Raw genomic sequence first — 22,078 nt, forward strand, 5'->3', positions numbered from 1 at the left:
CAAAAGCAAAGGAAACAAAGACAAAAAGAAGCAAGTGGAACGACATCAAAATGAGATCTCCTTCACGGCAAAAGAAACCATCAATAACTTAAAAGGCAACTTACCCAATGACAAAAAAAGAAAAAAATCTGTAAATCATATGCGTGAGAAGAGGCTAATATCCAAAATACACAAAACACACATACAAATCTAAACAAAAACAAAATTAAAAAATGGGGAGAATATGTGAATAGATCCTTTCCAATGATAACATACATGTGGGCAACAGACACAGAAAAAGGTATACAACATCCCTATTCGTCATCAGGGAACTGTAAGTCTACAGGAGTCAGCTGTCACAACTGTTGCAAAGGCAGTTGTCCCAGAGACAGACACCAGGTGTGGTCAAGCATGTGTAGAGGAGGGGACCCTATGGGCTGTTGGTGGGAATGTACATCGGTGCAGCCACAGTGGCAAACGGTATGGGGGATCCTAAATATAATAAACACAACTACCATGAGACCCAGTAATTTTTCCATCGAATATTTTTTGGAGAACACAAAAACACTCCCTCACAAAGAGAGCTGCACTCCCAAGTTCACTGGAGCATCGTTCACAATAAGCACACATGGAAACATAAACCTTGAGAGCATTATGCTAAGTAACTTAGACACAGAATGACAAACACCAGGTGCTCTCATGTCCATTCCACATGGAAACAAAAACACAATGAACACATACATAATAGAAACAAATTGGTGGTTGCCAGATTCAGGTAAGTTGGGGGTGGGGTGGCAGGAAACAGATGAAGGTGATCAAAGGCACAATGTTTGAGTGATAAAATCTGCAGGTCATAGAAAGTTCTGTGTAACATGGAGACTAAAGCTAACCCTGTAGGAGGGTTACAGGTTCCCCTGCTCTTTGGAAGTACAGTTTTCCTAGGAAATCTTTCACAGCAGAAATTGTGTAAGAAGGAATTACCATTAAATTATACAGAAAAATTAGTGAGCATGATCAGACTCCAAAAATTTCTTCTCGCTTCGAGCACCACATGTCTACAGGGCCACCCCATGGACTGGCCCGGGATCCTGAGTGGTCCCAGCTCGAATGCTGCCAAAAAACACTCCGTGAGTCAGGTAAGGTGAGGCCAATGGCTCCTGCTCCTCAGCCTCTGGGGGTCCCCTCCTTGGCGCTGGCAGATAGGACCTGCCATTCCCCTAGGCCAGGTACTAGCCCGATAGCGACTTGGGAAGAAAGGGCGAGAGAATTCGATGGAAAACGCCAGGCAAACTCAGGTCTGGTGCCACATGCCTGCAGGGAAGCCTGCAGGGCCACCCACAGGGCCAACCCAGCATCCCGAGCGCTCGCGTCCAAACCCCGCCAGAAAGTCCTCCTGGAGTCAGGCTCTAGCAAGGCCAACGCTACCTGCTCCTCAGCCTCTGGGGGTCTCCTTCCTGGCACTGGCCGATGGGGCTGAACCCACCATGAGGACCAGGCACGGACCCTCGCCTACTTCCTCAGCCTTCCATTTCCAGGGTCCTGTCCCTCTGGGCCTCCAACTGAGGAACTGTGAGTCCCGCGCCATGACTCCCCCTCCCATCCCACCACAAAGGGTGCCTTTTGGTGCTTCGGACAAGCCTCAGAGCGAGAGAAATCTTCATACACCCACTTAGGTCCGCCCCATCCTTGGGCGCCCCAGGCACAGGATAGGTCAGAGGCGGACGCCCATCCACAAACCCCTCCATCAACTCTGCTCCAGAAACACTCCCTGCGCAGGTGCCCCAGGGTGAGACACATGCTCTCGGCGCGTTATCCGGGTGGCCGCGACATGCCCGGAGGAGAAAGGGCCCTCGGCCACGGGGAACAGGGCAGTCAGCAGGGCGGCCCAACGCCGGCCAATTCTCACGAGCGTTCTGCCCGAACCAATCCCGGTTTGAGCAGAACGATCATGAGAAATGGCCAGAAAATGCCCGGCGAACTCGCTTAAGATGCCGCACGTCTGCAGGGCCGGCCCTTGGCCCTGGCCCATCATCCCAAGCGGTCGCGTCCGATCCCGGCCAGAACGCCATCCAGGAGTCAGGCTCCAAGGAGGCCAACGCCTTCTGCTCCTCAGCTTCTGGGGGTCCCCTCCCTGGCGCTGTCTGATGGGGCTGGGCCTACCCTAACCCTGGGTATGAACCCTCGCCTGCTTCTTCAGCCTTCAGTTTCCAGTGTCCTGTACATCAGGGCCTCCAACTGGGAAACCCTGAGTCCCGCGCAAGGACTCGCCCTCCTACCCCGGTGCAAACAGTGCCTTTGGGCGCTTCGGACAGGCCTCTTAGTGAGAGAAAACTGTGTGCCCCCACTGAGGTCAGCCACATCCTTGGGCGTCCAGCCACCCAAAAAGTCGGAGGTGGACGCCCAGCCGCAACGCATCCCTCAAATCTGCTCCAGGAATGCTCCCCTGCGCTGGGACCCCCGGGTGAGCCGAGTCAACTTGGGGCGTTTTCCGGGTGGCCACGATATGCGCCGAGCAAGAAAGGGCCCTAAGCCAAGGGGAAGAGGTCCGTCTGCAGGGCTGTAAAACACCGTCCAATTCTCATGAGCGTTCTTCCCAGACCAATCCCAGTTTGGTCAGAATGCACGTGAGAATTGGCCAGAAAACGCCCAGGAACTCGCTTCAGGCGCTGCACGTCTGCAGGGCCACCACCTGGGCTTGGCCCGGCATCTGGAACGGTCAGGTAGGAACCCCGCCAAAAAGTTCTCTGGGGAATCAGGATGCAGCAAGGCCAAACACTCCGGCTCCTCATCAACTGGAGGTCCCGTCCCTTGCACTCTCCAATTGGGCAGGGCATGGCGACAGGCTTGGGCACGAACCATCGCCTGCTGCCCCAGCCTTACATTTCCAGGGTCCAGTCCTTCGAGGCCTCCATGTGGGGAACACTGAGTCCCGTGCCACGCCTCCTCCTACCACGCTGGCACAATCGGTGATTTTTGGCGCTTCGGACAAGCCTTAGAGTGAGAGAAATATTCGTGCCCCAAGTGAGGTCAGCCCCATCCTTGGGCACACCAGCCTCCCGAAAATTCGGAGGCGGACGCCCGGCCGCAACCCTACCCTCAACTCTGCTCAAGGAGAGTTCCCTTGAGCCGGGGCCGCAGGGCGAATGCGTCATCTCGGAGCGTATTCGTGGGGGTGGGGGCGACATGCCTCGAGCGAGAAAGGGCTCTAGGCCACGGGGAACAGGGCAGTCGGTAGGTCCGCCCACAGCCGGCCAATTCTCAGAGATCCCGGTTTGGGCAGAACGCTCGTGAGAATTGGCCGGAAAACGCCCGGCGAACTCGCTTCGGGCGCTGCACGTCTGCAGGGCAGCCCCCTGGGCCGGGCCCAGCATCGCGAGCCATCGCGTCCGAACCCCGATAGAAATCCCTCCGGGAGTCGGGCTCTGGCGAGCGCGAGGCCTGCTGCACCAAAACCTGTGGCGGTCCCCTAACTGGACCTGTCCACTGGGGCCGGGCCTGCCCCGAGCCCCGGACACGAACCCTCGAATGCTCCCACAGCCTTCGGTTGCCAGGGTCCTATACATCGGGGCCTCCACCTGGGGAAACCTGAGTCCGCGCCACGACTCCCCCTCCCATCCTGGCGCAAAACGTTCCGTTCGGCGCTCCAGAGGAGGCTCTGAGGGAGAGAAATTTTCGTTCCCCAACTGTGGTTATTCGCACGCTTGGGCGCCCCAGCCGCGCGATGAGGTGGAGTCGGACGCCCGGCCACAACCCGTCCCTCAACTCTGCTCGGGGAACGCACCCCTTTGCCGGGACACCCGGTTGGGCCGCGACGTCTGGGTGCGCTTTCCGGGTGGCCGCGACAGGCCCCGAGCGAGAAAGGGCCCTCGGCCCCGGCGAGCAGGGTGGTCCGCAGGGCTGCCCAACGCCGGCCAATTCTCACGAGCGTTCTGCCCAAACCGATCCCGGTTTGGGCAGAACGCTCGTGAGAATTGGCCGGAAAACGCCCGGCGAACTCGCTTCCGGCGCTGCACGTCTGCGGGGCAGCCCCCTGGGCCTGGCCCGGGATCACGAGCCACCCCTTCAAAACCACGCCAGGAATCCCTCCGGCAGTCAGGCTCCGGCGAGGGCGAGGCCTCCTGCACCAAAGCCTGCGGTGGTCCCCTCCCGGGCCCTGTCCTCAGGGGCCGGGCCTGCCCCGAGCCCCGGACAAGAACCCTCGCCTGCCCCCACAGCCTACGGTTGCCAGTGTCCTGTCCATCGGAGCCTCCACCTGGGGAAACCTGAGTCCGCGCCACGACTCCCCCTCCCACTCCGGCGCAAACCGTGCCTTTCGGCGCTCCGGAGAAGCCTCCGAGGGAGAGAAACTTCGTTCCCCAACGGAGGGCTTCCCCAACCTTGGGCGCCCCCGCCGCGCGACAAGGCTGAGGCGGACGCCCGGCCCCAACCCGTCCCTCAACTCTGCTCGGGGAACGTTCCACTTTGCCGGGACCCACGGTTGGGCCGCGTCGTCTGGGTGCGCTTTCCGGGTGGCCGCGACAGGCCCCGAGCGAGAAAGGGCCCTCGGCCCCGGCGAGCAGGGTGGTCCGCAGGGCTGCCCAACGCCGGCCAATTCTCACGAGCGTTCTGCCCAAACCGATCCCGGTTTGGGCAGAACGCTCGTGAGAATTGGCCGGAAAACGCCCGGCGAACTCGCTTCCGGCGCTGCACGTCTGCGGGGCAGCCCCCCGGGCCTGGCCCGGGATCACGAGCCACCCCTTCAAAACCCAGCCAGGAATCCCTCCGGCAGTCAGGCTCCGGCGAGGGCGAGGCCTCCTGCACCAAAGCCTGCGGTGGTCCCCTCCCGGGCCCTGTCCTCAGGGGCCGGGCCTGCCCCGAGCCCCGGACAAGAACCCTCGCCTGCCCCCACAGACTACGGTTGCCAGTGTCCTGTCCATCGGAGCCTCCACCTGGGGAAACCTGAGTCCGCGCCACGACTCCCCCTCCCACTCCGGCGCAAACCGTGCCTTTCGGCGCTCCGGAGAAGCCTCCGAGGGAGAGAAACCTTCGTTCCCCAACGGAGGGCTTCCCCAACCTTGGGCGCCCCCGCCGCGCGACAAGGCTGAGGCGGACGCCCGGCCCCAACCCGTCCCTCAACTCTGCTCGGGGAACGTTCCACTTTGCCGGGACCCACGGTTGGGCCGCGTCGTCTGGGTGCGCTTTCCGGGTGGCCGCGACAGGCCCCGAGCGAGAAAGGGCCCTCGGCCCCGGCGAGCAGGGTGGTCCGCAGGGCTGCCCAACGCCGGCCAATTCTCACGAGCGTTCTGCCCAAACCGATCCCGGTTTGGGCAGAACGCTCGTGAGAATTGGCCGGAAAACGCCCGGCGAACTCGCTTCCGGCGCTGCACGTCTGCGGGGCAGCCCCCTGGGCCTGGCCCGGGATCACGAGCCACCCCTTCAAAACCACGCCAGGAATCCCTCCGGCAGTCAGGCTCCAGCGAGGGCGAGGCCTCCTGCACCAAAGCCTGCGGTGGTCCCCTCCCGGGCCCTGTCCTCAGGGGCCGGGCCTGCCCCGAGCCCCGGACAAGAACCCTCGCCTGCCCCCACAGCCTACCGTTGCCAGTGTCCTGTCCATCGGAGCCTCCACCTGGGGAAACCTGAGTCCGCGCCACGACTCCCCCTCCCACTCCGGCGCAAACCGTGCCTTTCGGCGCTCCGGAGAAGCCTCCGAGGGAGAGAAACTTTCGTTCCCCAACGGAGGGCTTCCCCAACCTTGGGCGCCCCCGCCGCGCGACAAGGCTGAGGCGGACGCCCGGCCCCAACCCGTCCCTCAACTCTGCTCGGGGAACGTTCCACTTTGCCGGGACCCACGGTTGGGCCGCGTCGTCTGGGTGCGCTTTCCGGGTGGCCGCGACAGGCCCCGAGCGAGAAAGGGCCCTCGGCCCCGGCGAGCAGGGTGGTCCGCAGGGCTGCCCAACGCCGGCCAATTCTCACGAGCGTTCTGCCCAAACCGATCCCGGTTTGGGCAGAACGCTCGTGAGAATTGGCCGGAAAACGCCCGGCGAACTCGCTTCCGGCGCTGCACGTCTGCGGGGCAGCCCCCTGGGCCTGGCCCGGGATCACGAGCCACCCCTTCAAAACCACGCCAGGAATCCCTCCGGCAGTCAGGCTCCGGCGAGGGCGAGGCCTCCTGCACCAAAGCCTGCGGTGGTCCCCTCCCGGGCCCTGTCCTCAGGGGCCGGGCCTGCCCCGAGCCCCGGACAAGAACCCTCGCCTGCCCCCACAGCCTACGGTTGCCAGTGTCCTGTCCATCGGAGCCTCCACCTGGGGAAACCTGAGTCCGCGCCACGACTCCCCCTCCCACTCCGGCGCAAACCGTGCCTTTCGGCGCTCCGGAGAAGCCTCCGAGGGAGAGAAACTTTCGTTCCCCAACGGAGGGCTTCCCCAACCTTGGGCGCCCCCGCCGCGCGACAAGGCTGAGGCGGACGCCCGGCCCCAACCCGTCCCTCAACTCTGCTCGGGGAACGTTCCACTTTGCCGGGACCCACGGTTGGGCCGCGTCGTCTGGGTGCGCTTTCCGGGTGGCCGCGACAGGCCCCGAGCGAGAAAGGGCCCTCGGCCCCGGCGAGCAGGGTGGTCCGCAGGGCTGCCCCACGCCGGCCAATTCTCACGAGCGTTCTGCCCAAACCGATCCCGGTTTGGGCAGAACGCTCGTGAGAATTGGCCGGAAAACGCCCGGCGAACTCGCTTCCGGCGCTGCACGTCTGCGGGGCAGCCCCCTGGGCCTGGCCCGGGATCACGAGCCACCCCTTCAAAACCACGCCAGGAATCCCTCCGGCAGTCAGGCTCCGGCGAGGGCGAGGCCTCCTGCACCAAAGCCTGCGGTGGTCCCCTCCCGGGCCCTGTCCTCAGGGGCCGGGCCTGCCCCGAGCCCCGGACAAGAACCCTCGCCTGCCCCCACAGCCTACGGTTGCCAGTGTCCTGTCCATCGGAGCCTCCACCTGGGGAAACCTGAGTCCGCGCCACGACTCCCCCTCCCACTCCGGCGCAAACCGTGCCTTTCGGCGCTCCGGAGAAGCCTCCGAGGGAGAGAAACTTCCGTTCCCCAACGGAGGGCTTCCCCAACCTTGGGCGCCCCCGCCGCGCGACAAGGCTGAGGCGGACGCCCGGCCCCAACCCGTCCCTCAACTCTGCTCGGGGAACGTTCCACTTTGCCGGGACCCCCGGGTAGTCCACATCATCTCGCGCGTTTCTGGGTGACCGTGACAGGCCCTCGGCCACGGGGAGCAGGGGGGTCCGCAGGGCTGCCCAACACTGGCAAATTCTCAAGAGCGTTCTGCCCAAATCGATCCCAGTTTGGGCAGAACGCTCGTGAGAATTGGCTGGAAAACGCACGAAGAACTTGCTTCAGGTGCCCCACGTCTGCAGGCCGCCCTTTGGGCCTGGCATGGCCTCACGAGCAGTCACGTCCAAACCCTGCCATAAAGCCCTCCAGGAGGCAGGCTCCAGCAAGGCCGATGCCTCCTGCTCCTCAGCCTCCGGGCGTCCCCTCCCTGGGGCAGTCCAATGTAGCCGGGATTGCCCCGAGGCCTGGGTAGGAACCATCACCTACTACCCCAGTTTTCCGTTTCCAGGGTCCTGTCCCTTGGGGCCTCCAGCTGGGGAACCCTGAGTCCCGTGCCATGCCTCCCCCTCCCACCCCGGCGCCAATGGGGCCTTTCGGCACTTTGGACAAGCCTGGGAGCGAGAGAAAACATCGTGCCCCCACTGAGGTCAGCCCCATCCTTGGGCGCCCCAGCCACCCAAAAAGGTGGAGCCAAACACCCGGACACAAATTGTCCCTCAACTCTGCTCCGGGAACGCTCCCCTTAGCCTGTGCTTCCGGGCGGGGCACGTCGTCTCGGCGTGTTTTCCGGGTGGCCGCGTCATGCCCCGAGCATGAACGGGCCCTCCGCCAGGGAGAGCAGGGCACTCCCCAGGTGTTCCCTATGATGGCCAATTCTCACCACCGTTCCGGCCAAACCAATCCCAGTTTAGGCAGAACACTCGTGAGAATTGCCCAGAAAACCCCAGACAAACTCACTTCGGGCACCGCACGTCTGCAGGGCCGCTCCCTGAGCCTGGCCCCGCATCACGAGCAGTCACGTCCGAACCCTGTCAGAAAGGCCTCCGAGAGTCAGGCTCCAGGGAGGCCGATGCCTCCTGCTAATCGGCCTCCGATGATCCTCTCCTTGACGCTGTCCAATGGGGCCGGGCCTGCCCCGAGGCCCGTACACGAACCCTCGCCTGCTTCCCAGCCTTCCGATTCCAGGGCCCTCTCCGTCGGGCTCCAACTGGGGAACCCTGAGTCCCACACCACGCCTCCCCCTACCTACGGGCACAATCGGTGCCTTTCGGTGCTCCGATCAAGCCCCGGAGAGATAGAAACCTTCATGCACCCACTGAGGTCAGCCCCATTCTTGGCATGCAAGCCGCCCGAAATGTCGGAGGCGACGCCGTGCCCCAACCCGTCCCTCATCTCCGCTCCGGGAACACTCCCCTGCGCCGGGGATCCCGGGTGGGCTGCGTCATTTCGGCACATTTTCCAGGTTGGCGAGACTGTCCCCAAGTGAGAAAAGGCCCTTGGCTTCGGGGAGAAGGGCGGTCTGCAGGGCTGCCCAACGCTGGACAATTCTCATGAGCGTTCTGCCCTAACTGATCCCGGTTTGGGCAGATCACTCGTGAGAATTGGCCGGAAAACGCCCGGCGAACTCGCTTCCGGCGCTGCACGTCTGCGGGGCAGCCCCCTGGGCCTGGCCCGGGATCACGAGCCACCCCTTCAAAACCCGCCAGGAATCCCTCCGGCAGTCAGGCTCCAGCGAGGGCGAGGCCTCCTGCACCAAAGCCTGCGGTGGTCCCCTCCCGGGCCCTGTCCTCAGGGCCGGGCCTGCCCCGAGCCCGGACAAGAACCCTCGCCTGCCCCCACAGCCTACGGTTGCCAGTGTCCTGTCCATCGGAGCCTCCACCTGGGGAAACCTGAGTCCGCGCCACGACTCCCCATCCCTCTCGGCGCAAACCGTGCCTTTCGGCGCTCCGGAGAAGCCTCCGAGGGCGAGAAACTTTCGTTGCCCAACTGAGGGCTTCCCCAACCTTGGGCGCCCCCGCCGCGCGACAAGGCTGAGGCGGACGCCCGGCCCCAACAGTCCCTCACTCTGCTCGGGGAACGTTTCCACTTTGCCGGGGCTCTCGGGTAGGCCACCTTATCTCGTCACATTTTCCGGTGGCCGCAACATGCCCCGAGCATGAACGGGCCCTCCGCTCCGGGAAAGCAGGGCATTCCACAGGTGTGCCCAATGCCGGCCGATTCTTACGAGTGTTCAGCCCAAACCGATCCCGGGTTGGGCGGAACGTTCGAGAGAGTTGGCTGGAAAACGCCAGGCGAACTCACTTCGGGTGCCGCACGTCTGCAAGGCCGCCCTGAGCCTGGCCCCGCATTGCAAGCAGTGGCGTCTGAACCCAGCCACAAAGTCCTCCGGGAGGCAGGCTCCAGTGAGGATGAAGCCTCCTGCTGTTCAGACTCCAGGAGTCACCTCCCTGGCACTGTCCGATGGGGCTGGGCCTGCCCAGAGGACCGGGCACGAACATTCGCCTTCTTCCCTAGCCTTCCATTTCCAGGGCCCTGTCCATTGGGGCCTTCAACTGGGGAACACTGAGTCCCGTGCATCGCCTCCCCCTACCATGTGGGTACAATCGGTGCATTTCGGTGCTGCTGACAAGCCTCAGAGAGAGAGAAACCTTCGTGCCCCCACTGAGGTCAACCCCATTCTTTGGCGCCCCAGCCGCCTGAAAAATTGGAGGCTGACGCCCGGCCGCAACCCGTCCCTCAACTCTGTTCTGGGAACGCTCCCCTGAGCCGTGGCTCCCCGGTGGGCAGCGGGGTCTCAGCGCATTTTCCAGTTGGCTGCGACAGGACCCGAGAGAGAAAGGGCCCTCGGCCATGGGGAGCAGGGCAGTCCGCAGGGCTGCCCAATGCCGGCCAATTCTCACGAGCGTTCTGCCCAAAGCGATCCCGGTTTGGGCAGAACGCTCGTGAGAATTGGCCGGAAAACACCTGGTGAACTCATTTCGGATGCCACACGTCTGGGTTCTGCACTCTGGGCCTGGCCCGGCATTGCAAGCGGTCATGCGGAACCCCAACAGATAGCCCTCCAGGAGGCATGTTCCAGCGAGGCCGACGCCTTGTGCTACTCAGCGTGCAGGGGTCCCTTCCCTTGCGCTGTCCAATGGAGCTGGGCCAGCCCCGAGGCCCAGGCACAAACCCTCATGGGTTTCTCTAGCCTTCCTTTTCCAGGGTTTTTTCCCTCGGGGCCTCCAACTGAGGAACCCTGAGTCCTGCGCCATGCCTTCCCCTCCCACGCAGGTGAAATCGGTGACTTCCTGGGCTTCAGAGAAGCCTGGGAGTGAGAGAAACCTTCGTGCCCCCACTGAGGTGAGCCTCATCCTTGGGTGCCCCAGCCACCCGAAAAGGTTCAGGCGGACGCCCGGCTGCAACCTGTCCCTCAACTCTGCACCGGGAACGCTCCTCTGCGCCAGGGCACCCCGGTGGGCCGCGTCATCTCGGCGCGTTTTCTGGGTAGCCGCAGCATGCACCGAGCGAGAAAGGGCCCTCGTCTCGGTGCGTTTTCCGGGTGGGCGCGACAGGTCCTGAGTGAGAAAGGCCCTTGGCATCGGGGAGCAAGGAGGTCCGCAGGGCTACACAATGCCAGCCAATTCTCACGAACATTCTGCCCAAACTGATCCCGGTTTGGGCATAACGCTCCTGAGAATTGGCCAGAAAACACCTGGTGAACCCGCTTCGGGCTCCTCACATCTGCAGGGACACCCCCTGGGCCTGGTCCGGCATCATGAGCAGTCGCATCAGAACTCCGCCAGAATGCCCTCCGGGAGTCAGACTCCAGTGAAGCCAACGCCTCCTGCTCCTCAGTCTGTGTTGGTCCCCTACCTGGCCCTGTCCACTGGGGCCGGGCCTGCCCCGAGACTCGGACACGAATCCTTGCCTGCTTCCTCAGCCTTCCGTTTCCAGAGTCCTGTCCCTCAGGGCCTCCCACTGGGGAACCCTGAGTCCCGCGCCATGACTCCCCCTCCCACCCCGGAGAAAACCATGCCTATCAGCGCTTCGGACAAGCCTTAGAGGCATAGAAACATTCGTTCCCAAACTGAGGTCAGCCCCACGCTTGGGGGACCCAGCCGCCCGAAAAGTCAGAGGCAGATGCCGGGCCGCAACCTGTCCCTCAACTCTGCTCTGGGAACGCTCCCCTGTGCAGGGGCCCCCAGGTGGGCCGCGTTGTCTCGGCACGTTTTCCCGGTGGCTGTGACAGGCCCCGAGCAAGAAAGGGCCCTCGGCCACGGGGAGCAGGGTGGTCCCCAGGGCTGCCCAACGCCGGCCAATTCTCACGAGCGTTCTGCCCAAACCGATCCCAGTTTGGGCTGAACGCATGTGAGAATTGGGGGGAAACGCCCGGCGAAATCGCTTTGGGCGCCACACCTCTACAGGACAGCCCCCTGGGCCAGGCCCGGCCTCGCGAGTGGTTGTGTCTGAACCCCGCCAGAAAGCCGTCTGGGAGGCAGGCTCTGGAGAGCCTGATGCCTCCTGCTCATCATCCTTGGGGGTCCCCTCCTTGGCGCTGCAAGATGGAGCCGGGCCTGCCCCGAGGCCCGGGCACGAACCCTCGCCTGCTTTCCCAGCCTTCTGTTTCCAAGGTCCTATCCCTCAGGGCCTCCAACTGGGGAACCCTGAGTCCCACCCCACACCTCCCCCTCCCACCCAGGCACAAACGGTGCCTTTCGGCGCTTTGGACAAGCCTCGGAGCGAGAGAAACCTTCGTGCCCCCACTGATGTTAGCTCCATCCTTGTGCACCCCATCCACCCAAAAAGTCAGAGGCGGACGCCCGGCCACAATCCTTGCCTCAACTCTGCTCTGGAAAAGCTCCCCTGCCCCTGGGCCCCCAGGTGGGCTGCATTGTCTCGGCACATTTTCCGGATGGCCAAGACAGGCCCCGAGTGAGAAAGGGCCCTTAGGCACAGGGAACAGGCCTGTCGGCAGGGCTGCCCAAACCTGGCCAATTCTCTCGAGCGTTCTGCCCAAACCAATCCTGGTTTGGGCAGTACGTTCGTGAGAACTGGCCAGAAATCACGCGGTGAACTCGCTTCGGGCGCCACAGATCTGCAGGGCCGCCCCCTGGGCCTGGCCCGGCATTGCGAGGGGTCACATCCGAACCCCAAAAGAAAGCCCTCCGGGAGTCAGGGGCTAGCAAGGCCAACTCCTCCCAGTCCTCAGCCTCCGGCACGCTCCTCCCTGGCACTGTCCGATGGGTCCTGGCCTGCCCCAGGGCCCGGGCTGGAAGCCTCACCTGCTTCCTCAGCCTTCCGTTGCCACGGTCCTGTCCCTGGGGCCTCCACCTGGGGAATCCTGAGTGTGGCGCCACGATGCCCCCTACCGCCCCAGCGCAAATGGTGCCTTTCGGCACTTCAGACAAGCCTCGGAGCCAGAGAAACCTTCGTGCCCCCACTGAGGTCAGCCCCATCCTTGGGTGCCCCAGCCACCCGAAAAATCGGAGGCGGACGTCCGGCCGCAACCCGTGCCTCAACTCTGCTCCAGACAAGCTCCCCTCCCAGGGCCCCCGGGTAGGCTTCGTCGTCTCGGAGCGTTTTCCGGGTGGCCATGACGCTCCAAGCAAGAAAGTGCCCTCGGCCACGGGGAGCAGGGCGGTCCCCAGAGCTGCCCAGCGCCAGGCAATTCTCACAAGCGTTCTGCGCTCGTGAGAATTGGCCGGAAAATGTCCCGCGAACTCTCTTCAGGTGCCGCACGCCCACAGGGCCACCACCTGGGCCTGGCCCGGGATCCCTATTGGTCGCGTCCAAACCCCCCCAAAAGCCCTCCGTGAGTCAGGCGCAGGTGAGGCCGACGCCTCCTGCTCCTCAGCCTCCGGGTGACCCTTCCCTGGCGCTGGTTGATGGGGCTGGGACAGCCCTGAGCCCCGGGTACAAACCCTCGTTTTCTTGCTCAGCCTTCCGTTGCCAGGGTCTTGTCCCTCGGGGCCTCCAACTGGGAAAACCTGTGTCCTGCGCCACTAGTCCCCCTACCGCCCCGGCACAAACAGTGCTTTTGGGAGCTTCGGAGAACTCTCTGAGCGAGCGATACCTTCGTGTCCCACTGAGGTCGGCCCCATCTTTGGGCGCCCCAGCCGCCCGAAAAGTTGGAGGCGGACACTCAGCCTCAACCCCTCCCCCAACTCTGCTCTGGGAAAGCTAACCTGTGCCAGGGACCCCGGGTGGGCCGCATAGTCCTGGCCCTTTCTCCGGGTGGCCGCAACATGCCCCAAGCTAGAAAGGGCCCTCGGCCACGGGGGACAGGGCAGTCCGCAGGGCTGCCCAATTCCGGCCAATTCTCACGTGCATTCTGCCCAATTTAATCCTGATTTGGGCAGAATACTTGTGAGAATTGACCGGAAAACGCTTGGCAAACTCGCTTCAGGCACCGCACCTCTGCAATGCCGCCCCCTGAGCCTGGCCAGGGATCCCGAATTCTCGCGACCAAACCCCGCCAAAAAGCCCTCTGTGAGTCAGGTGCAGGCGAGGCCAACACCTTCTGCTCCTCAGTGTCCGGGGGTCCCCTCCCTGGCGCTGTCTGATGGGGCCGGGACAGCCCCGAGGCCCGGGCATGAACCCTCACCTGCTTTCTGTCTACTGTTTCCAGGGTCCTGTCCCTCAGGGCCTCCAACTGGGGAACCCTGAGTCCCACGCCACAAGTCCCCATACCACCCCGGCACAAAGGATGCCTTTCTTAGCTGGAAAGCTCCCCTGCCCCGGGGCTCTGGGTGGGCCACATCTACTCAGCAAGATTTCCGGGTTGCTGCAACATGCCCCGAGCTAGAAAGGGCCCTCGGCCGCCAGGGAGGGGGCGGTTGGTAGGGCTGCCAACACCAGTCAATTCTCACTGTGGAGGCCGAGAAAAATTAAGGCCATCCCACCTCAGGTTTAACCTTAGCATAAGTACCATCATCTTAGCTTCTGCAGCCATCTCAGGCCCCTGAGACTAAGGGCTGAACTTTCCCCTACTTAACTTAGGTCCAGGGACCCCCACCCTGCTTTAGTTCCAAGAAAGTACCCCACCCTGCAACACCCCGGCAACAGCTATTCAGCTTGCTGCAGAAAATTCTGCACAAAAATTCCCACAAGTCTCTTGTGTTGACCCATTAAAAACCCCTGCCTTATCTAGCCTCAGGGTCCAAGTCCCTACCTCGCTGCATCGGGTATACTTGGGCCCAAGCTTAGGCATGTCACCTTGGGGTCCAAGTCCCTACTCTGTTGTGTCGGGTGTACTTGGGCCCAACCTTTAGCTTGTCAAATAAACCCTCATGTGATTACATCGGTGTTGGCTCCTTGGTGGTCTCTCAGATGTGAAAACTGGTGCATAACATTTGGAGGTTCCACCAAGATCTGGGAGACTCCCAGGACCCCAACCCGGAGGGTGTTGCAACGGCTGTTGAGTACACTCGTTTTTATCTATTTTCACGCATACTTTGGGAGCTTCACTCTGCATTTTTATCTGTAGGAATTCCAATCTGGAGGCTCAGCTGCTGTTGTGGTCAGGTCTGTGTCTGAGTATCTGAGTATCTGAGTATCTGGAGTTGACATTGGCTCAAGCAGACGCGTGGCAGGCCATCCACCGGGGGGTCTTGTGGAGACGTCCCTTGCCCCTGCCTGGAGGACGAGGTCCTCATCTGGAGGCTCGATTGCTATTGCAGTTGGTCCCGTGTCTGGAGGCTCAGCTGCTGTTGTGGTCGGGCCTGGAGGACGAGGTCCTCATCTGTGAAGAGAGCCAGCTGCCGTTATGGCCGGATTCTCCCTTAACCTCCTTTCAGTTTTGTCTTCACAGCCGTGCCAGATCATTTGTGTGTGTTCTTGTTAATTGTAATTGGTTGTTTTTGTCATGTCTTTTTGTTGCGTGTTGTATCGCTCGTCTCTGGCGAGTGTCTCTAGGGGCCCAAGAATGGTAATAAGACCCAGAAACTGGATGACCTCTCTCTGCTCCTGTTCTTATATAAGCTATCTCTCTTAGGCACGGGATAGCCACCTAAGTCACCAGGATGGCTGCCAGTCTCAAGACTCCCGTGTGAGGTTTCCTCCTGACTGATCTAATGTGATCCCCTCCACATCCCTGGTCTAGCCACTGCTGGCCATGGGACCTCCATTGGGAGCTGGCCAAAACCAGTACCCAATTGAATTAAAATGCAACCGGGGACTGCTTCCTAGGGAAGTTGGCTGTAAGGACCACACGTGTTGGAATGTCACATAAACCATGATGGATTTCAGTCTTTACTGTTTCTTGTCAGTGTCTTCTACAGACTACTTAAAGCTATACCTTCATTGCTCATACCTAGGCCTTCATGGCTCTGCACCAGGACCCCAATCTAAGGGCCTTTCACAGAATAAGCCTTCTAGTAAACCCAGGTTGCTGGGCCATCCCTAGCAAAGGGGACTCTGACTTTATCTCTCTATGTTCCTCCTAATAGATGTGGGGCTTCTCCCTCACTCACTTCCCACGTTAATGGCTATAACTGGAGCCAACTGGGGTTGGTCTAACTCGAGACAGAGACTTTAAGGAATATTTCCAAGCAGCTGCCAAAACTCCCTTTGTTTGGGGGAAGTTCCTTGCCCTCTCTGGCCCGACATGGACTGCCTAGCCCCTCCTCCTTGCTGGCGGGAAAGCATGGCGTCTGCTCCTCTGTTGGGGCTGATGAGCTCTAGAACCGGGAATCCTTTCTCTGCCTTCTGGTGGCATTTTGTTTCCTCTGTCTCCCCCTTCTCCTGTTTCTGCACCAACGTGCGTGCAGCCTGCATGACCAGCCTCTAGACCATGCACCGCGGCTCCTTCTCTCTTCACTGTCAAGGAGCACGAAGAGCAGCCCCTGGACCCAACACCCCCCACTCCAGATCCTCCCACCTGTGTCTCGGGTAAATATTCAAAGTGGAGTGGGCCCAGGTATTTGAACTAAGTTAAGTTTGTTGGTTTAATTAAGATACACATGCCTTTTAAGTTATCATCAGTAAACAGGAAACTTCAAAGTTTACTGAAGGTCAAATAAGCTCATGTTGTTTATTAAAACCTGTTAGCAAAGAGATGACTAAACTGATGGCTAATTGTCTGTCTCAAAGTTTTAATGGATAATTGCTGAGATAGCTTTCAAAGTCTTTGGTAACCTCAAAGTTCAAAGTTTTGCTTGGATGACAAATGGAAGTAAATTATGGACATCTAGGTCTTAACCAAATGGGATAAAATGCTAAAGCATTGATTACTGGAAGCATTGATTACTGGTTTGTACTTTTTACTTCTTATTGCAAAGAAACTAAGAATATTTAAATCTGTTGGTAAACATGTTTTGTGCTTAACTGATTGATAAATTTGCCATCTGAAGAATTCTGTTTTAACTGTTCATAATTGGTTAATACTTAGCCATCACTAGAGACTGAAGTGTTTCTTTTTTTTTTTTTTTTTTTAATTTATTTGTCAGAGAGAGAGAGATACCACAAGTAGGCCGAGAGGCAGGCAGAGGCAGAGGGAGAAGCAGGTTCCCTGCCGAGCAAGGAGCCCGATGTGGGACTCGATCCCAGGACGCTGGGATCATGACCTGAGCCGAAGGCAGCCGCTTAACCAACTGAGCCACCCAGGCGTCCCAAGACTGAAGTGTTTCTAAGAGTACAAAATTCTGCTAAGTGTAACTAAGACTGATAGAAATAAGGGAAACAACTCTGTATGTAGGAAAGTAGGAGGTATGTAAGAAAGAGATAAGGAATGGGAGGGGAACCCAGTAAACCCACTATCTTAAGACTGCATGCTTAAGGACAAAAAGGAAAGACACTGGTATAAAAAAAAATCTGGTTTTCTCTCTGCTTAAAAGGGCAAAGTTTTCTTAGATTAATTGATCTGTTTTAAAAAATGTAAATGGTTTTCTCTTTGCCCCCCCAGAATTGTAAATGAGACCTCTTTGACTCATAAGGCTTTTCCCTGATATGCTAAGTTACTCAAGGAGTAGTGCTAAACCAATGATAAAACTTGGGTTACATTTGGGTGAATGCTGCAACTACTCCAGAGGTTCTATCCATTTCCTAAAGTTTTAATGTTTTGATAAGGGTCATCGCTTGTTATTTAACCATATCTATCCTGAGTTTTTGTCATTTGTAATTGTTTTAATTCTCTTGTAAGATGAATTCCGCCCTAAAGGAAATTCTTATGGGAGACTTTCAGGACAAATACAGGTCTTTGATATGTTAAAATCCTGAAACTAAAATGGGTAAGAATTTCCAGAACTAAGTAAAGCTGCATTCAAACCAAACCAGAATTAGTAACATGGGACTAAATGAACAAAAAGATTATAGTGTCGTGTCTCTTAATGTTTTGTCTTATTTTAAACATGACTGGTTCCGTAATGTTTGCTCTTCCAGACTAGGGAAACTTTTTAAGTTATCTGTAACTTACAGAAATGTAAAAGTATTCATTTGTAAACAAATCAAAGCATTCAACTTTTCTATCTGAACCCTCTGAAGCTCCTAAGGTCTCAGTAAGTATTCTTTCTTCTGTGGCGATCAGTCATTTGCATAAGTTCAATAAGCATCTGTTCTCCGTGTAACAGGACACTATTGGAAACATTGGTTATTTTACCAAGGCTTTGACTGGAATGTCATATTTGAGGAAGACATACATAGACTTAGATATGACCAGACAGCATAAAGGAACTAAGGTTGACTTTATAAAACCTGGAGCCATAAAGGCCTTTGGAACTTATGGCCTGATACCTCGATTACAGGTTCCCAGCAGCCTCACCAGGTGAATAAAGAATGTCACTTCTGGGCAGGGGCAGGAATCTGAGGATACATTGGGCACCTCAGGAAGAGGAGTTCCCTCAAATTGACTTGCAGGCATGTCTGATGGCAACTACGTGGCATGGCTTCTGGCCCAGAGAGGCTACTAAAATTTCAACCTAGAGATTCCTTATAAGAAGTTCCAGCAAAGCAGATTCTAGAAGATCTATATAATCACTTATTATTCTTGCTGAGCTTATGTAAATAATTAGGCCAAGTTTATTAAAACTGGACTTGTTTTTCAAATGAATTAGTCCTGGTTTGGCTATCTCTGGAAACGAGGGTTATTTTAGAGAGAAAAAATATGTTTTAATAACACACCTTTATGGATGTTAAATTCTAAATTTGATTGTTTTTAAATGTTTGTTTACCTAAGCTAGACAACTTGAGGTAAACTTCAGAGAAGTTGCACGATAGCTCGTTTAGATGATCTTGCTTTTGCCAGTCAGTCAGCCCCAGATATAAGGAGGAAACTTCAGAAGATTGAAGGATTTGAAGGGAAAAATCTGAATGGGTTAGTGGGAATAGTGGAAATAGCCGCTGAGGACTGAGTCATGCTTGCGGGGGACAAGAGCTCTCTTACAGACTCTGCAGGAAAAGCATATCAGGTGTCAGGAACGAAAGCACAGCTTTGTCAGAGCCACGCCACTTATTTGGGCTTTGATCTCCACGAGGGAGTTTCTTGGGACAATGGGCTACTGCAGGCTGTGGATATCCTGGTTTGTGGAGATGGCCTGACCTCTCTAAGAACTGACACTTCAACCACGCTGGAAGGGACCCTACATCGTGATCCTGACCACTCCCACCATTCTCAAAGTCAACGGGATTACTCCCTGGGTCCACTACACCCACGTCCGACCAGCTGACCCACACGCCGTTCTCAAGGACTTTGTTCCAGAATGGAAAAACCAACCAGACAAGGACAATCCCCTAAAGCTAAGACTGTCCATTCTCCCTTACTCCACTAATGTTGCTTATGCTATTTCCTCTTCATGCTAGAACCAATCCCCACGAACCACTGGACCTTGTTGCTGAGACCAGCCTGGACCCGTGATTTGGGCCTTCCTTAGGTTCCTCTGAGAGGGGGAAATGTGGAGGCTGAGAAAAATTAAGGCCATCCCACCTCAGGTTTAGCCTTAGCATAAGTACCACCATCTTAGCTTCAGCAGCCATCTCAGGCCCCTGAGACTAAGGGCTGAACTCTCCCAACTTTACTTTAGTTCCAGGGACCCCCACCCTGCTTTAGTTCCAAGAAAGTACCCCACCCTGCAACACCCCGGCAACAGCTATTCAGCTTGCTGCAGAAAATTCTGAAATTCCTCCTCCCACCCCACAAGTCTCTTGTGTTGACCCATAAAAACCCCTGTCTTATCTAGCCTCAGGGTCCAAGTCCCTACTTCGCTGCACTGGGAATACTTGGGCCCAAGCTTAGTCATGTCACCTTGGGGTCCAAGACCCTATTCTGCTGCGTCGGGTATACTTGGGTGCAACCTTGAGCATGTCCCCTCAGGGTCCAAATCCCTACTCCGCTGTGTCGGGTATACTTGGGCCCAAGCTTAAGCTTGTCAAATAAACCCTCATGTGATTACATCGGTGTTGGCTCCTTGGTGGTCTCTCAGATGCAAAAACTTGGGCGTAACACTCACGAGCGTTCTGTCCAAATCGATCCTGATTTGGGCAGAATGCTTGTGAGAATTGGCCAGAAAGCGCCGGGCAAATTCGCATCGGGCACCGCATGTCTGCAGGGCCGCCCCTGGACCTGGACCGGGATCCCTAGTGGTCACTGTCCAAACATTGGGCAGGCGAGCCCAATGCCTCCTGCTCCTCAGCCTCTGGGGGTCCCCTACCTGGCGCTGTCCAATGGGGTTGGGCCTGCCCCGAGCTCCAGGCACAAACCCTCCCCTGCTTCCTCAGCCTTCTGTTTCCAGGGTCCTGTCCCTCGGGGCCTCTAACTGGGGAAACCTGAGTCCCGTGTCACGACTCCCCCTACCACCCCGGCGCAAACGGTGCCTTTTGGAGCTGTGGACGAGCCTCTGAGCGAGAGATCCATTCGTGCCCCCACTGAGGCCAGCCCCATCCTTGGGCGCCCCAGCTGCCCGAAAAGTCGGAGGCGGATGCCCAGCCACAACTCCTCCCTCAACTCTGCTCCAGGATATCTCCCCTGTGCCGGGGCCCCCGGGTGGGCCGCTTCATCTTGGCACGTTTTCCTGGTGGCCGCGAAATGCCCCGAGCGAGAAAGGGGCCTTGGCCACGAGGGACAGGGCAGTCTGCAGGGCTGCCCAATACCCACCAATTCTCACGAGCGTTCTGCCCAAATTGATCCTGGTTTGGGCAGAACACTCGTGAGAATTGGCCGGAAAATGCCGGGTGAACTCGCTTCGGGCGCTGCACGTCTGCGGAGCCGCTCACCAAGCCTGGCCCAGGATCGCGAGTCGTCGCGTCTGAACCCTGCCAGAAAACCCTCCATGAGTCAGGCGCAAGCGAGGCCAAGCCTCCTGCTCCACAGCCTCCAGGGGTCCCCTCCGTGGCACTGGCAGATGAGGTCGGGCCTGCCCCTAGGCCCGAGCTTTAACCTTCGACTGCTTTTGCAGCCTCCTTTTTCCGGGGTCCTGTCCCTCGGGCCCATAGCTGGGGAACCCAAAGTCCCACACCACAAGTCCACCTGCAACCCCGGTAGATACAGTCCCTTTCGGAGCTGCAGAGAAGCCTTGGAGCCAGAGAAACCTTCGTGCCCCCACTGAGGTCAGCCCCAATCTTCAGCGCCCCAGCGGCCCGAAAAGTCAGAGGCGGTCGCCTGGCCACGACCCCTCCCTCAACTCTGCTCTGGGAAAGCTTCCCCGCGCCAGGGCCCCCAGGTGGGCCGCGTCGTCTCAGCACATTTTCTGGGTGGCTGCGACATGCCTGAGTGAGAAAGGGCCCTCGGCTTGGGGGACAGGGTGGTCTGAAAGGCAGCCCAATGCCAGCCAATCTCATGAGCTTTCTGCCCGCATCGGTATCCATTTTGGAGAGGAAGAAATCTTCCCACCCTTCTAAACCACACCATCGTCAGCGTTCCCCCGGCAGAAACCCCGATTGTGTCCCTCTCCAGGAATTATTTCCTCAACTCAACTCCTAGGGATCCTGCATCAGTGCCGGCTGATTGGACCTGCCATTCCCCAAGGCCATAACCCTAACCCTAAACTGAGTTTTCTGGCTTCTTTCTACAGGTCCTGTCCTCCAAGCATTCTGGCTTGGGGACCCTGGAGTCACACCGTAGGAACCCGCCTTCCACCCAGCAGGAAACAGGTCCACTTGGAGCTGCACAGAACCATCAGAGCCGGAGAAATCTGTGTGTCCCCATGAGTACTCTCCCACGTTCTGCAGCCCCCCAGAGCCTGATGCACCACGTGACCACCATCCTTAACTCGCCTCCTCGGGAACCCACCTCCGCACCAGCAATTCGGGCCTGCCACACCCCTAGCTCAGCTCTCCTCAGGGACTCTGTCAGCTCTAGGCAGACCTGGAACTCCTGCCTGCCTCAAAGCTCTGGGATCCCCTCTCCTTCTTCTCAATTGACATCGGCCCAAGGCTTTCATGAGAAAGCGGTAAGGCTACCTCCTGACTACTTAACACCTCCTTTCCTCTTCTGCCTTATTTCTCTCCACTTACCTTTGTACCTGGGCAAACTGGAAGGAACATATCAATGGAACATGGACATGCTCTGACATCTGAATCTTCCTGGCAGCTTTCTGAGGGCTCCTTATGAAAACAGAACCAAATGTATCCTACTACAGTGTGTTTGAAAATGATCATCAACAGAACAGGAGAGCAAAAATCACTCCATTTTTACCTCACTCTTCATGAAGTAGAACATTCTACTTCTTCTGGTCTTCTTCATGGTCTTCTTCTTTCCTTGTATTCCTTTCCAATCTCTTTCCAAGCAGTGTTCATTCCTTTGCTTCAGGGGTAAGACTTCATGATTCCTCGCCTGCACAGAACACCCAGAGCTCATCACAATGAGTGCCCTCCCTAAGAGCCCTCACCCACTGAATCCTTCTCCTCCACACCCTGCTCTCTAGCCACCCTCGGTTGGTGCTCTAAGTTTGAGTCTCTTTCCTCATTGACCTATCTTTCTCCCCTCACTATGTTCATGTTTTTTTTCTGAAATTCCATAGAAGTCAAGTTATAGGCTATTGGTCATTTCTTACTGATTTTGCTTAGCTAAATCCATTCTAGATCCATCCACATTCTTGCAAATGG

Source organism: Lutra lutra, chromosome 12 (assembly GCF_902655055.1).
Source record: "Lutra lutra chromosome 12, mLutLut1.2, whole genome shotgun sequence".
Classification (NCBI taxonomy): Eukaryota; Metazoa; Chordata; class Mammalia; order Carnivora; family Mustelidae; genus Lutra; species Lutra lutra.